Source organism: Erinaceus europaeus, chromosome 8, assembly GCF_950295315.1.
Source record: "Erinaceus europaeus chromosome 8, mEriEur2.1, whole genome shotgun sequence".
Classification (NCBI taxonomy): Eukaryota; Metazoa; Chordata; class Mammalia; order Eulipotyphla; family Erinaceidae; genus Erinaceus; species Erinaceus europaeus.
In genome coordinates this window covers 30,111,075-30,125,039 of record NC_080169.1, presented here as the reverse complement: position 1 = coordinate 30,125,039, position 13,965 = coordinate 30,111,075, and the positions used below count along the sequence as shown (strand labels likewise).

Here is a 13,965-nt window from a genome sequence, read left to right as displayed (position 1 = left end):
CAAGCTTGAGAGTCCAGTGCTTTATCCACTGTGCCATCTCCTGGAACACTAATTATATTCTTGTTATAATGTAATTTTGTAAATCAATATTAAATCACTAACATATATATATATATAGAAAGTCTAAAGATGCAAAAGTCTGGTGAACTTGGGTGACTAGCTCACGCTATGAATTCCAAGCCCCCAACCCCTTTGAATCTCAACCCAAACAAATATTCTCCCAAACAAGGTAAGTGAGGAGTGGGGCCAGACAGAGTCCATCCTTCGTTTCTGATTTATTTCACTTAACATGAATTTTTCAAGGTCCATCCAAGATTGGCTGAAAACGGTGAAGTCACCATTTTAATAGCTGAGTAGTATTCCCTTGTGTATATATACCACAACTTGTTCAGGCACTCATCTGTTGTTGGACACTTGGTTTGCTCCCAGGTTTTGGCTATTACAAATTGTGCTGCTAAGAATATATGTGTACACAGATCTTTTTGGATGGGTGTGTTGGGTTCCTTAGGATATATCCCTAGGAGAGGAATTGCAGGGTCATAGGGTAGGTCCATTTTGAGCCTTCTAAGAGTTCTCCACAGAGGTTGGACCCATTTATATTCCCACCAGCAGTGCAGGAGGGTTCCTTTGACCCCACAAGGTTCGTGAAAATATTGTTCAATATTTCAGCATCTATGTTCATCAGAGATAATGGTCTGTAGTTTTCTTTTTTGGTTGTGTCCCTGTCTGCTTTTAGTATTAGAGTGCTGTTGGCTTCATAGAAGCTGGAAGGGAGTATTCCAGTGTCTTCAATCCTCTGGAAGACTTCCAAAAGTATAGGTATTAGTTCTCCTTTGAAGTTTTTGTAGAATTCATTTGTAACACCACCTGGTTTATTTATTCTTGGAAGGACATTTATTCTTGGGAAGGTTTTTGATAACTGTTTCAGTTTCATTAGCTGTGATGGGCCTGTTCACATTATCTAGTTGTTCTTTATTTAGGAAGTTCATAGGTATCTAGGAAATCATCCATTTCTTCCAGGTTCTCTAGCTTGGTGGCATATAGTTGTTCATAGAAGCCTCACATGATATGTTGAATTTCTGCAGTATCTGTTGTGATATCTCCTCTTTCATTTATGATCTGATTTATTTGGGTCTTCTTCCTTTTTTTTTTTTTTTTTTTTTTTTGTTTTGTTTTGTGAGTCTGGCTAAAGGTTTGTTGATTTTGTTCACTCTTTCAAAGAGCAAACATTTACTTTTCTTGATCTTCTGTATGGTAAATTCAATGGTATTTATTTATTTCTGCCCTAACTTTAGTTATCTCTGTCATTCTGGTTGCTTTAGGGTTCCTTTGTTCTTCTTCTTCTAGGTCTTTAAGATGTGCAATCAGGCTGTTAATTTGTGCTTTTTCTTGTTTCCTAACATGTGCTTGTGTGGCTATGAACTTCCCTCTCAGTACTGCCTTAGCTGTATCCCAAATATTTTGATAGCTTGTGTCTTCATTATCATTGAACTCTCAAACCATTTTGATTTCTTCCTTGATTTCCTCTTTGACCCAGTAGTTGTTAAGTAGTGTACTGTTGAGCTTCCACATTTTGGGACTATTCCTAATCTTTTGTTGACTGTTAAGTGTTAGTTTAATTCCACTGTGGTCTGAGAAGATGCTTGGGATGATTTCAATGCTCTTGAATTTGCTGATGCTTTCTTTGTGGCCTAACATATGGTCTGTCCTTGAGAATGACCCATGTGGACTTGAGTAGAATGTGTATTCCAGTTCCTTGGGATGAATAACTCTGAAAATGTCCAATAGTTCTAGTTTATCTATCTCCTCATTTAGCTCCCTCATGTCTTTATTGATTTTCTGCTTGGATGATCTGTCAAGTTGAGAGAGTGGTGTGTTGAAGTCCCCTACTATGACTGTGTTGCTGTTAATATATTGCTGTAGCTCTTTCAGTAGATGTGTGATGTATTTAGATGGCTTCTCATTGGGTGCAGAGATGTTAATAATTGTTAAGTCCTCTTGATTGACTGATCCTCTGAGCATCCCTATCCATCCCTATCTTTTTTAATTTCATTTATTTTAAAGTATATCATGTCAGATATGATAATAGCTGTTCCTGCCCTTTTTTGTGGGCCATTGGCTTGTATGATAGTTTTCCATCCTTTCACTTTGACTCTGTGTTTGTCTTCTTGAGTTAGGTGGGTTTCCTGTAGACAGCATATTGTTGGGTTGTGTTTTCTGATCCATCTTCCTACTCTGTGCCTTTTAATAGGTGAATTCAGGCCACTGACATTTATTGATAACAAAGATTGAAGATATTTTAATGCCATTCTGGTAGATTAGAGTATTCTAACATATGGCATATTTATGGTGGTCTGACTGTTTATAGAGAGCTTTCAGAACTTCTTTCAGGGCAGGCATGGTAATCATTGATTCTTTCAACTGTTGCTTGTCTGAGAAGGTTTTTTTGCCTCTATCTAGTTTGAATTAACAGTCTAGCAGGATACAGTAGTCTTGCTTGAAAGCCTTTCTCATTGAGCACTCGATAGATATCTTGTCATTCTCTTCTGGCCTGTAGTGTTTGTGTGGAGAAGTCTGCCACTAATCGTATGGGTTTTCCTCTGTAGGTGACTCTTTGTTTTTCTCTTGCAGCCTTCAGGATCCTTTCTTTATCCTTATTCCTTTCCATTCTAAATATGATGTGTCTTGTTATCTTTAAGTCTGGTTTAATTCTGTTTGCGACCCTCTGGGCTTCTTAAACCTTTATGTCTTTGATGTTGTCTAGACTAGAGAAGTTCTCAGCTACTATGTCCTGAAGAATTCTTTCTTCCCCTGCCCCTCTTTCTTCCTCTGGTAAGCCAATAATGCATATATTATTCCTTTTGAAGGCATTCTATAGATCTCTTGTTGTTTTCAGTATCTCTTAATCTGTTTTTGAGATCTCTTCTTTTTTTGTTGTCTCTAATTCATCTTCGATCTTGCTAATTCTGTCTTCAGCCTCATTTATTTGATTCTCTCTCTTCCCCTCTACTGTTTTCTGGAGTTCATCTATTTTGTTACCCTGTTCTGATACTGTTTTAGCTTGTTCAGCTAGTTGTGTTTTTAGCTCAGCTATTTCAGCTTTCAGCTCTCTAACAGCCTTGATATAATTAGTGTTTTCTGCCAGAGTCTGATTTGTTGTTTCTGCATTTCTGATGACAATTCTTTCAAACTCTTTACTCACTCCTGTGATTATTTCCTTAACTAGTGTTTGGATGTTGATCTCATTATTTTGTGCTTCACCCTTTGGGGGGCTTTTAGCTGGACTCTTGTCCTGGTTCATTTCTCCAATATTTCTTCTTGTTGGTTTAACCATTCTATATAGGATGTTATGAGGTTCCTCTCAGTACTTTTCAAATTACTGATACCTCTTGCCTGGATTGACTTCGGTCTAAGTAAGATACTTAAAGCATTCACAGTTGTAGGAATTGACAGTTGTTTCAATATTATTTTAATCTTTGAGTTGGAGCACGATGCCTTTTAAAGCCTCTTTTGTTCTTTTTCTTACCCTGTATGCTATGGGAGCCTAAAGACTTTTAAACTATAAGTAGGCTTCTTAGCTTAATCCCTCACTCCTAACCAAGAGATAAAGCAAAGTGGGGGAGAGATAATACAGTGGTTATGCAAAGAGACTCTCACACCCCAAGGATCCAAAGCTCCAGGCTCAATTCAGCTTCTCTGCCAAGCTGGGCAGCATTACTGGGCCCTGTGAGTTTTTTAACAAGACCCATTTATAGTCTGTAGGTTTGGAGGCAACTATTCACTGTGTTCTCATCAGGAGAACAACACAGAAAGGCTCCCGCCACACAGCCCCACCACTAGGCCACTGAGATATAGATCTTCTCCTGAGTTTCCTTGTTAGTTCTCTGTCCCCTGTTATCAGCACAGGGCCTCCCCCCTACTGCTCCAGCCTCTGAGGGCAGTAGCAATGGAGACTAACAGTTGCATTTGGTGAGTCTTAGGGGGAGTCCTCTCCTCCATTAAGCAGTCTTTTTTTTTTTTTTTTTTTTTTGGTAAAACAGACTGGAGGTGATGCCTCAACTGGTAAACTGCCAGACTGTTACCAGCCACTTAATTTCTCCCTAGGCTCCTCTCTGCCCAGGAGCCACATGTATTTGCAGTCACCAGTGAGTGAGTGATTTGGTAGGTTCCTGAAGTTGTTCTAGTCCTGTCTTGTTGAGGTCCCAGATGACTTCCTTTGGTATTCCTAGTTTACCCAGGAGAGTATTTACAAACTGGGCTGTGACAAATGAGTGCATGCATTATCATGTGTAAGACACAGGTTCAAGTCCCTGGTCTCCAACTGTGGTGTGTGTGGGGGGGGTGTGTGATGCAGGTGTCTTTCTCTCTCTCTCTCTCTCCTCCTCCCCTCTCAATGTCTCTGTTTCCCTATCAATTACAAAAAAAAGTGGGGGGGGGATGCCCATCAGGACAGTGGGTTTGTCATGTAGGCAGAGAGTCTTAGTGATAAACTTGGGGGCAATAAAAATAAAATAACTTGAAAAAGAAAAGTACAGTGAGATAATAACATTTATGTAAATTCAATCCAACAGTCTGACTTTTTTCATTCCCCTCCTGAGCTGTATGAGACAATCTGATAATACCACATGATTGGAATTATCAGTTCAAATCCAGTAACAGAATGTATTTTGCAGCTTCCCTAACATGGCAACAACAGCTTTCTCCCAGCCGTCTCTCCAGGCCAGCACCCCTGTCCTACCTCTCATCAAGTGATGTAAGGAATATTTCACAGAGTAAATGGAAGCTGTCTGACAGCCTTTTCTTCTGGCCTCTGGAATCCTTTTATCCAACCCAAACCCACACCCACACAGCCATGTCTGAGAACTCAACCCACCTATTATACCATTTCTTTTATACTTGAGGATTCACTTCAATTCTGATTTTTCCTCTTAGCTTCGATGTCCAGTACTTTATGGCTCATCTCAAAATAATTTTCCCTTAACTCAAAAGTCTAATTCCTTTCCTACACAGACAAGTGCCTTAAAGGAGTGCAAAGCAATATGACTCTTAGAAGAAAACAGAGTGGGAAGGATTCATTACATGAGGCCTAGCAAGGATTTTCTGAATATGACACTGAAGTGATAGGCAACAGAGTTAAAAGTAGATGAGTTAGACATAGCAAATGAAAAACTACATCAAGGATACATTAGACACAGTGAAAGGAGTTGGGAGAAAACATCTGTAAATTGTGTACTTGATGAAGGGTTCATATCATGAAAGTGTCTTATAGGGAGTCGGGCTGTAGCACAGCGGGTTAAGCACAGAAAGCACAAGGACCAGCATAAGAATCCCGGTTCAAACCCCGGCTCCCCACCTGCAGGGGAGTCATTTCATAGGCGGTGAAGCAGGTCTGCAGGTGTCTATCTTTCTCTCCTCCTTTCTGTCTTCCCCTCCTCTCTCTATTTCTCTCTGTCCTATCCAACAACGACAACAACAATAATAACTACAACAATAAAACAACAAGGGCAACAAAAGGGATTAAATAAATATTTAAAAAAAGAAAGAAAATAAAAAAAAATAAAGTGTCTTATAAAGAAGTGTAAACTAACAACAAGCAAATAGCCTGATTTTTCAAAATGAGGAAATAGTTTGAATAGATAATTCTTCAAAGATAGCATACAGATGGCCAACAAGCATGTCACCAACCACCAGGGACATGAACACTTGGGAGTGGTTAAGATAGAAAATTTTGTATTATTGAAATCATCACATTAAAATAACTATAAAAAATGGAATATATGTGATTGTATGTTTCTCCTCCTCATCTCTCCTTCATGATATATATACCATCATCACCGTTCTTGTGATCTTTGTTTATTCTCATATAAGAGATCCAATTAGAGGACCAGTCAGTGGTTCATCCAGCAAAGTGCACAAGTCACCATGCACAAAAACCCACGTATGAGCCCCAGGTCAGCCCATGGGAGTGCCTGAAGTGGTGGTGTTTCCTAAGTAGTGGAGCAGTGTACTGGTGCAACTGTTCCTTTCTTTGTCTCTCCTTCTGTTTTTCACCCGCAATCCAGGGGAAAGAAAACACAAGGCTGCTGGGAACACCGGAGTCAAACAAGCATTCTGCCCCAGGTGGCAAATACATAAGTAACAGCTGAACAGCAGGACAGCCAGTTGAGCCACTTTACTATGTATAAGGACCTGATTTCAAGCCTGCAGTCCCCACCTGTAGGGGGGATGTTTTACAAGTGGTAGAACAATGATACAGGTGTCTTTCTCCCTCTCTGTTTCTCTGTTTATAAAAACAAAGAAGGGGGGGGGGGAATTCCACCAGGAGTGGTAAAACCATTGTGCAGTAACCCTAGTGGCAGGAAAAAAGTATATGAAAAACAAATAAATGGAGAGAGATCCTATTATATCCAACTGTTAAATTTCAATTACCTTTTGAAAGTGTGCTTGATACTACAACACACCATACCACTTCCTGCTTTTCCCAGACCACCTCCTTCTTCACAGCATATCTTGGTGGTATTTATTATTCTTTTCTCAAGGGTTCAGGTAAAAACTTTGAATTATCTTAATTTTCCCTGTTCTTTGACTATGTTTGAATCTATGTTTGAGAACCAACACCTGGTGCCTGGACCCTTTGTGCATTCTTACCACTGGTTGTTGCCTCCAGAATTGGAAGTTGTCCCACCTGTTGTCAGGCATCTAAGGACTTGGACTGGGAAGACTTGGGCTGAGAAGATAGCACAATGGATAGCCAAAAAAAATAAATAAATAACTTTGATGTCTGAGGCACCAAATGTCTCAGGTTCAATCCCCATCACCACGATAAGTCATAGCATCACCCAGCTCCTGGGGAGAAAGTTATATATATACTCACTCTTCTAAAGCCCTCAAGCTTCACTAATCAACACTCTTTCCTTCTGTAGCAGCATGAAGAAGGTAATCTTAATTGTCTGGTGCATATGGGCTTTACAGGCGAGATTATTTTTGATAGGATAACCATATATAACCACATCTTTAACCACCTAAGGCACTTTTGAGTATGAAACTTAAGAAATTAAACACCTAATTTATCCATTGATCAGTAACTTATTTCATTAGCCATATATATATATATATATATATATATATATATATATATATATATCAGTTCTATTCAAGTTTTATTCCAACTAGAAGTTTAACAGAAATGTATCTGTGGCCACTGAAATAAAACATTTCTATACTGCTTATTAGAATAATCCTCTAGAAAAAATAATACTCTAGAATGTATTCAGAAAATATTACAAATGATATAAACATTTAAAAGTGGAGGGTACATTTTTCCTATTATAATTATTTGTTAGCTATTTTGGTCTGCCCATAGTCATTAGTCTATCATTCATTCTTTTATTTGATAACACAGAGAGAAATCAAGGGGGAAGATAGGAGGAGAGAAATAGAGACACCTGCAACACTGCTTCACTGTTTGTGAAGCTTTCCCCATGTAGGTGAAGACTGGAGGCTTGAACCCAGGTCCTGGAACATGACAACATGTGTACTCAACTGGGTGCATCACAGCCTAGTCCCATCAGTTTTTGAAAAAGTGTATATATGATCCTGGTAATATATATATATATATATAATTGACATCAGTCTTCTGCACATCTATATATTATGGCAGATATATTTGAAATTGACCTTTTCCTCAGACCATCATATTTTTCATAGAGAAAATATTCCCTTTACCATGATGACATGTGAGGTAAGGTCAAAGCAAATGCCACTGAATAGAGCAATCTGTAATTATAATCTTTCTTTTTTTCTTTTTCTTTTTTATTATTTTTAATTCTAATCTTTCATGTTAAACTGTTAAACTGCCCCAGGCCAAAGAGCCTCATGGTTCCTGCTTTCTCTCCATTCAGTATAGCCTTCTTAGACAAATACTTTTCTTCAAGATAACAGTTATGAAATAAGTCGATCTACTTATCATTCTATTAAATATCCAGTCAAATTAAGATGCTACTAAATGTTTTGCTTTAGCAGACTGTATAGTTTCCCAAGTAAAATGAGAAGCAGCATCAAAATAATTCTTTTTTCACATGGAGCTATTCAAAAGGACAAACCTTTCACACAGTTTAAGTAGTTTTTTTCATTTTTATTTTAGGTCTACTCTTGTTTTTGAAAATTCTTTCTATTCTCTCATTTGAAAGTTTTGTTTTTATTAGTTGAAATTTTTGCAAGAATTGTGGTTTCTTAATGTTCTATTTGAACAGAATATATCTAAAATGGAGACAACCTACATGTTGATTCTATAGTGTCATAGAAAACTTACTTTTATTTATAAAGTAATACTTCAGCAACCAGAAGTTTTTAAAAGTTAACTGAGGGCAGACAGCAGAGAGAAAGAGTGACTAATACCCAGGTTACATTTTTCTTTTTTCCTCATTAAATTGACAGTCTTGTCACACAAAGTCTGAGTTTCAGTGACTCTATGTCCATATATGAATCTATATGTTTGTCAACTACTGCTACCATTTTGATTAGTAGAGTACTATAATTTATAGAAATAGGGTAAAGGAGGGGGCCAAATGCTTGCGCACTAAATTAAGTGCACATAGTATGATACACAAGAACCTATGTGAGGATCCTGGTTCAAGCCTCCATCTCCCCACCTGCAAGGGGAGGAGGGTAGGTTGCCTCGCAAGTGGTGAAGCAGGTCTGCAGGTGTCTATCTTTCTTTTCCCCTCTCTGTCTTCTCCTCCTCTCTCAATTTCTCTTTTTTAATATATTTATTTATTTATTTATTTTCCCTTTTGTTGCCCTTGTTGTTTAACATTGTTGTGGTTATTGATGTCATTGTTGTTGGATAGGACAGAGAGAAATGAAAAGAGGAAAGGAAGACAGAGAGGGGGAGAGAAAGACAGACACCTGCAGACCTGCTTCACCACTTGTGAAGCAACTCCCCTGCAGGTGGAGAGCCAGGCGCTCGAACTGGGATCCTTCCACTGGTCCTTGTGCTTTGCGCTATGTGTGCTTAGCTCACTGCACCACCACCTGGCTCCCTCTCAATTTCTCTTTATTCTATTCAATAACAACAAAAATGGAAAATATGGCTGCCAGAAGCAGTGGATTCCTGGTGCAAGCACCTAGCCCTAGAGATAACCCTGGAAGAGAAGAAGAAGAAGGAGAAGGAGAAGGAGAAGAAGAACGAGGAGGAGGAGGGGGAGGGGAGGGGGAGAGGGAGAGGGAGAAAAAGGAGGAGAAGGAGAAAAAGAAGACGAAGAAGAAGAAGAAGAAGAAGAAGAAGAAGAGGAAGAAGGAGAAAGAGGAGGAGAAGGAGAAGGAGAAAAAGAAGAAGAAGAAGGAGAAGGAGGAGGAGGAGGAGAAGGATAAGAAGGAGAAGGAGAAGGAGAAAAATAAGAAGAAGGAGAAGGAGGAGGAGGAGGAGAAGGAGAGGAAGAAGAAGAAGAAGGAGGAGGAGGAGGAGGAGGAGGAGAAGAAAGAGAAGAAGGAGAAGAAGGAGAAGGAGAAGGAGAAGAAGAAGGAGGAGGAGGAGGAGGAAGAGGAAGAAGGAGAAGAAGAAGGAGGAGGAGGAAGAGGAAAATGGAGAAGGAGAAGGAGGAGGAGGAGGAGAAGGAGGAGGAGGAGGAGGAGGAGGAGAAGAAGAAGAAGAAGAAGAAGAAGAAGAAGAAGAGAAGAAAAAGGAGAAAAAGAAGAAGAAGAAGAAGAAGAAGAAGAAGAAGAAAGAAGGAGGAGGAGAAGAAGAAGAAAAAGGAGAAGTAGAAGAAGAAGAAGAAGAAGAAGAAGAAGAAGAAGAAGAAGAAGAAGAAGAAGAAGAAGAAAAAGAAATGGCCAAAGTCACTGATTATCAAAGAAATGTAAATAAAACAATGAGATACCACTTCACACCTATGAGACTGTCATGTATCAGAAAATACTGAAACAAAAAATGTTGGTGAGGAACCCTTCTACACTGCTGTTGGGAATGTAAATATGTGCAACCCCAAATAGTTTGTTGATTTTTCAGAAGAGTGGAAATGAACCTACTCCATGACTCAGCAATTTATCCCCTGGGGGATTTATCCAAATGAAACTTATCCTATGTATGCTAGTACAGTTTTTATTTTGTTGTTGTTGTTTTTGTTTTGTTAAATATTTAGTTTATTTAATGGACAGAGACAGAGATAAATCTGGAAGAAATCCCCCAACACTTCATCTGCATTATTCCAGTCTTTAGGTCCATGATTGTTCAACAATTCGTTTGGCTTTTTATGTTAACTCTCTTTTCAACCACCAGGTTCCGGATGCCAGCAAGATGCTGACCAGACTTCCCTGGACAGACAACCCCATCAATGTGTACTGGAGCTCCGTTTCCCCAGAGCCCCACCCTACTAGGGAAAGAGAGAGGCAGACTGGGAGTATGGATCGACCAGTCAATGAACCATGTTCAGCAGGGAAGCAATTACAGAAGCCAGACCTTCCACCCTCTGCACCCCACAAGAACCCTGGATCCATACTCCCAGAGAGATAGAGAATGGGAAGGCTATCAGGGGAGGGGATGGGATATGGAGTTCGGGTTGTGGGAATTGTGCAGAATTATACCCCGCTTATTCTATGGTTTTGTTAATGTCTCCTTTCTTAAATAAAAAAAAAAATCTGGAAGAAAATGGGGAGATAGACAGAGACCTTTTTTTGTACTGGAAGGAGGAGCCACTCTGGGTACTGAGCAGAACTGGTAAGATAGGATACCTGGACTAGGTGCAGAAGGGCAACACTTACCAGTGATGCTGAAACGTGGGGGGAAGTGGCAGCTGAAAATGGGAAGAGCCAGAGGCCACGAAGAGTAAGGGGACAGCAAAGAAAAATGAAAAGGAGGCAGCAGGAGAGGGACCAGTCCTCTATGAGGATGAATCTCCACCACCCACCCCCTTCCCCCAGATCAGAAAACTTCACGTAGTGGCAAATTGGCCACAGTCAAGATCTGCTCCTAGAATGTAGATGGGCTTGAACCTAGATTAAGAAGAAAGGTTTAGACTCGGTAAAGGAAGTGGCCCCAGATATTTTGTGTCTCCAAGAGATTACATGCACAGAAAACGAACTGCCAGCTGAACTTCAAGAGCTATCTGGACTGTCTCATCAGTACTGGTCAGCTCCTTCAGACAAGGAAGGGTACAGTGGTGTGGGCCTACTCTCAGGCCAGTGCCCTCTCAAAATCTCTTGTGGCATGCCAAGGGGGAACATGATTGGAAAGGTCTTGTAATTGTGGCTGAATATGATGTCTTATACTGGTAACAGTCTAAGTGCCTAATTCTGGCTGTGGCCTGGTGAACCTGGAGTACTGGCAATGCTGGGATGAAACCTTTCAAAAGTTTCTGAAAGGGTTGGCTTCCAACAAGCCTCCAGTGCTGTGTGAGGATCTCAATGTGGCTCATGAAGAAATTGACCTTCAGGGGTCCAGGAAGTGGCAAAGTGGAGAAAACATCGGACTCTCAAGCATGAGGTCCTGAGTTCAATCTCCAGCAGCACATCTACCAGAGTGACATCTGGCTCTTTCTCTCTTCTCCTATGTTTCTCATTAAAAAATAAATAAAATCTTAAAAAAAAATTGACCTTCATAAATCCAAGGGAAATAAGAAGAATGCTGGCTTCATTCCACAAGAGCGTCAGGGCTTTGGAGAATTGCTATAGGCTGAGGCACTGACTGACAGCTTCCATCACCTCTATCCCAATACTGTCTATGGCTACACCTTTTGAACCTATATGATGAATGCCTGATCACAAAAATTTGGTTGGTGTCTTGATTACTTTTTGTAATCTCAGTCTCTGTTGCTTGCACTGTGTGACAGCAAAATTCATTCCAACGCCCTGGGCAGTTACCCTCTATCTAGCACTTTGAGACCTCTTCCAAATCATTGAGCCTGGGAAAGAGGTCACCCAAAATTAGCTTTAAAGATTCTTATAGCAGGTGGTGCAAAGCGCAAGGACCGGCATAAGGATCCTGGTTAGAGCCCCGGCTCCCCACCTGCAGGGGAGTCACTTCACAGGCGGTGAAGCAGGTCTGCAGGTATCTATGTTTCTCTCCCCCTCTGTCTTTCCCTCCTCTCTCCATTTCTCTCTGTCCTATCCAACAACAACGACATCAATAATAACTACAACAATAAAACAACAAGGGTAACAAAAGGGAATAAATAATAAAAAGATATTTATAAAAAAAAAAGATTCTGATGTCTCCACCCCACCCCACCCCACCCCATTTTAAAACATTTTAGTAGAAATCTGCACTGTATTTCCTTCATTAAAAAGCAAAAAACATGAATCCTTCCAACTCTTAGTGACAATTTCTTTATACCCAAGGATTTTGATGTGGGGGATAGGAGGCTTTTCCCCCTTCATAATAAATAAAAGATACGTGACTCCCATTGAATTGTCCATGTGAAAATGAAGAGCCATAGTTTGAGAGAGAGAGAAAGAGAATGAGAGGTACTTGCAGTACTACTTCACCATTTGTGAAGCTTCACCCATGCAAGTGGGGGCCAGGGGCTTGAACCTGAGTACTTGCACATTGTAATGTATGCACTCAACCAGGTGTACCATCATCTGGTCCCTTGCGTTTTTGTTTGTTTAGTTTTGTTTAGATAGAGACAGAGAAGCAGAGGGGTCGGGAGGGGAGGGAATGAAAGAGACCACAGCACCAAATTTTCCTTCACTGGGTAGGAGTTAGGCTCGAACCTGAATTGTACACATGTCGAAGTAGTGCACTATCCAAATGAGCTATTTCACTGGTTTAACAATACAATTTATAATAGGCAAAACTTGGAAGCAAGCCAAATGCCCAATGTCAGGTGAGTGAGTAAAGCAGTTGTGGTACATATGCACACTGGAATACTACTCAGCTGTTAAAATGATGAAATTATCTTCTTTGCCTTATCTTGGATGGAATTTGAAGGAATTATGTTTAGTGAGATAAACCAAAAAGAAAAGGACAAAGACTGGGTGATCGCACTTACAGCTGGAACTTAAGAAACAAGATGGAAAGGGAAAACACAACCATTATTTCCCCAGTAAAATTATTTGGAAAAAAAAAAATCACTGAGTCAATACTAATACAGAAAATAACTTCATAAGTAATGAATGAAGGAGAGGGGACAAACGTTTACAGAAGAAATGCAATTAGTAAAGATAGGAGGCATGAGGAGGGAACCCTCAGGCTTGTACTAATTCTTTTTTTTTTTAATATTTTATTTTTGAGAGAGATGCAGACAGAAGGAGACGCAGAGAGAAACACCAGAGCACTGCTCAGCTCTGGCTTATGGTGCTGTGGGGGATTGAACCTGGGACTTTGGAGCCTTAGGCATGAGAGTCTGGTTGCATAACCATTATGCTATTTCCCCTACCCGCTTGTACTGATTCTTGTAGACATTAATGAATGCTGAAATTCAGGGGTAAATTTTTAAGAAACATGCCATATACAGTCTTGAAATTTCTCCCTCAAAGATATTTATGATTTGTAAATAAGACAATAGTCATTTACTATGGAGAAACTAGCAGATACTGCCCAAACTAGTAGTCAGTGTTGACATCTCCAGTAATAAGACCTATGGTCACTTTCTCTGCCTGACTGCATATGCCAAGGGCATAATAGGACTTCCATGGGATCCCTGTCCAAAATGCTTAGCCTCATCTAACCATAGAAAAGCATCCGCCAAATTCAAGTATGTCAAATGAGGTGCACTTTACAAAATGACTGATTAGTTTTCTTCAGAAGTGACAAGGTCATGAAAGACATGGAGAAACTGAGAAGCAGTCACAAATAGGAGGAGACAAAGAGATGCAATGAGGTGTCCTGAATGGGGTCTGAGACACAGAATAGAACAGAAAAGGACATTCTGGAACCGAAAGGGATAATAGCAGAAGTTAAAATAAGGTTATTAGTTACTAGCACTGTATTAATATTAAATTTCTTTATGTAAACTATTGTAGTTACAT

The 13,965-nt window shown here is 39.9% G+C and overlaps 1 pseudogene; it reads left to right on the top strand.

Annotated features, from left to right (window-relative positions):
• The first annotated feature begins 168 nt into the window (after positions 1-168).
• LOC103114309 (DNA-(apurinic or apyrimidinic site) endonuclease-like) lies at positions 169-11,895 on the top strand (annotated as a pseudogene).
• The last annotated feature ends 2,070 nt before the right edge of the window (positions 11,896-13,965 follow it).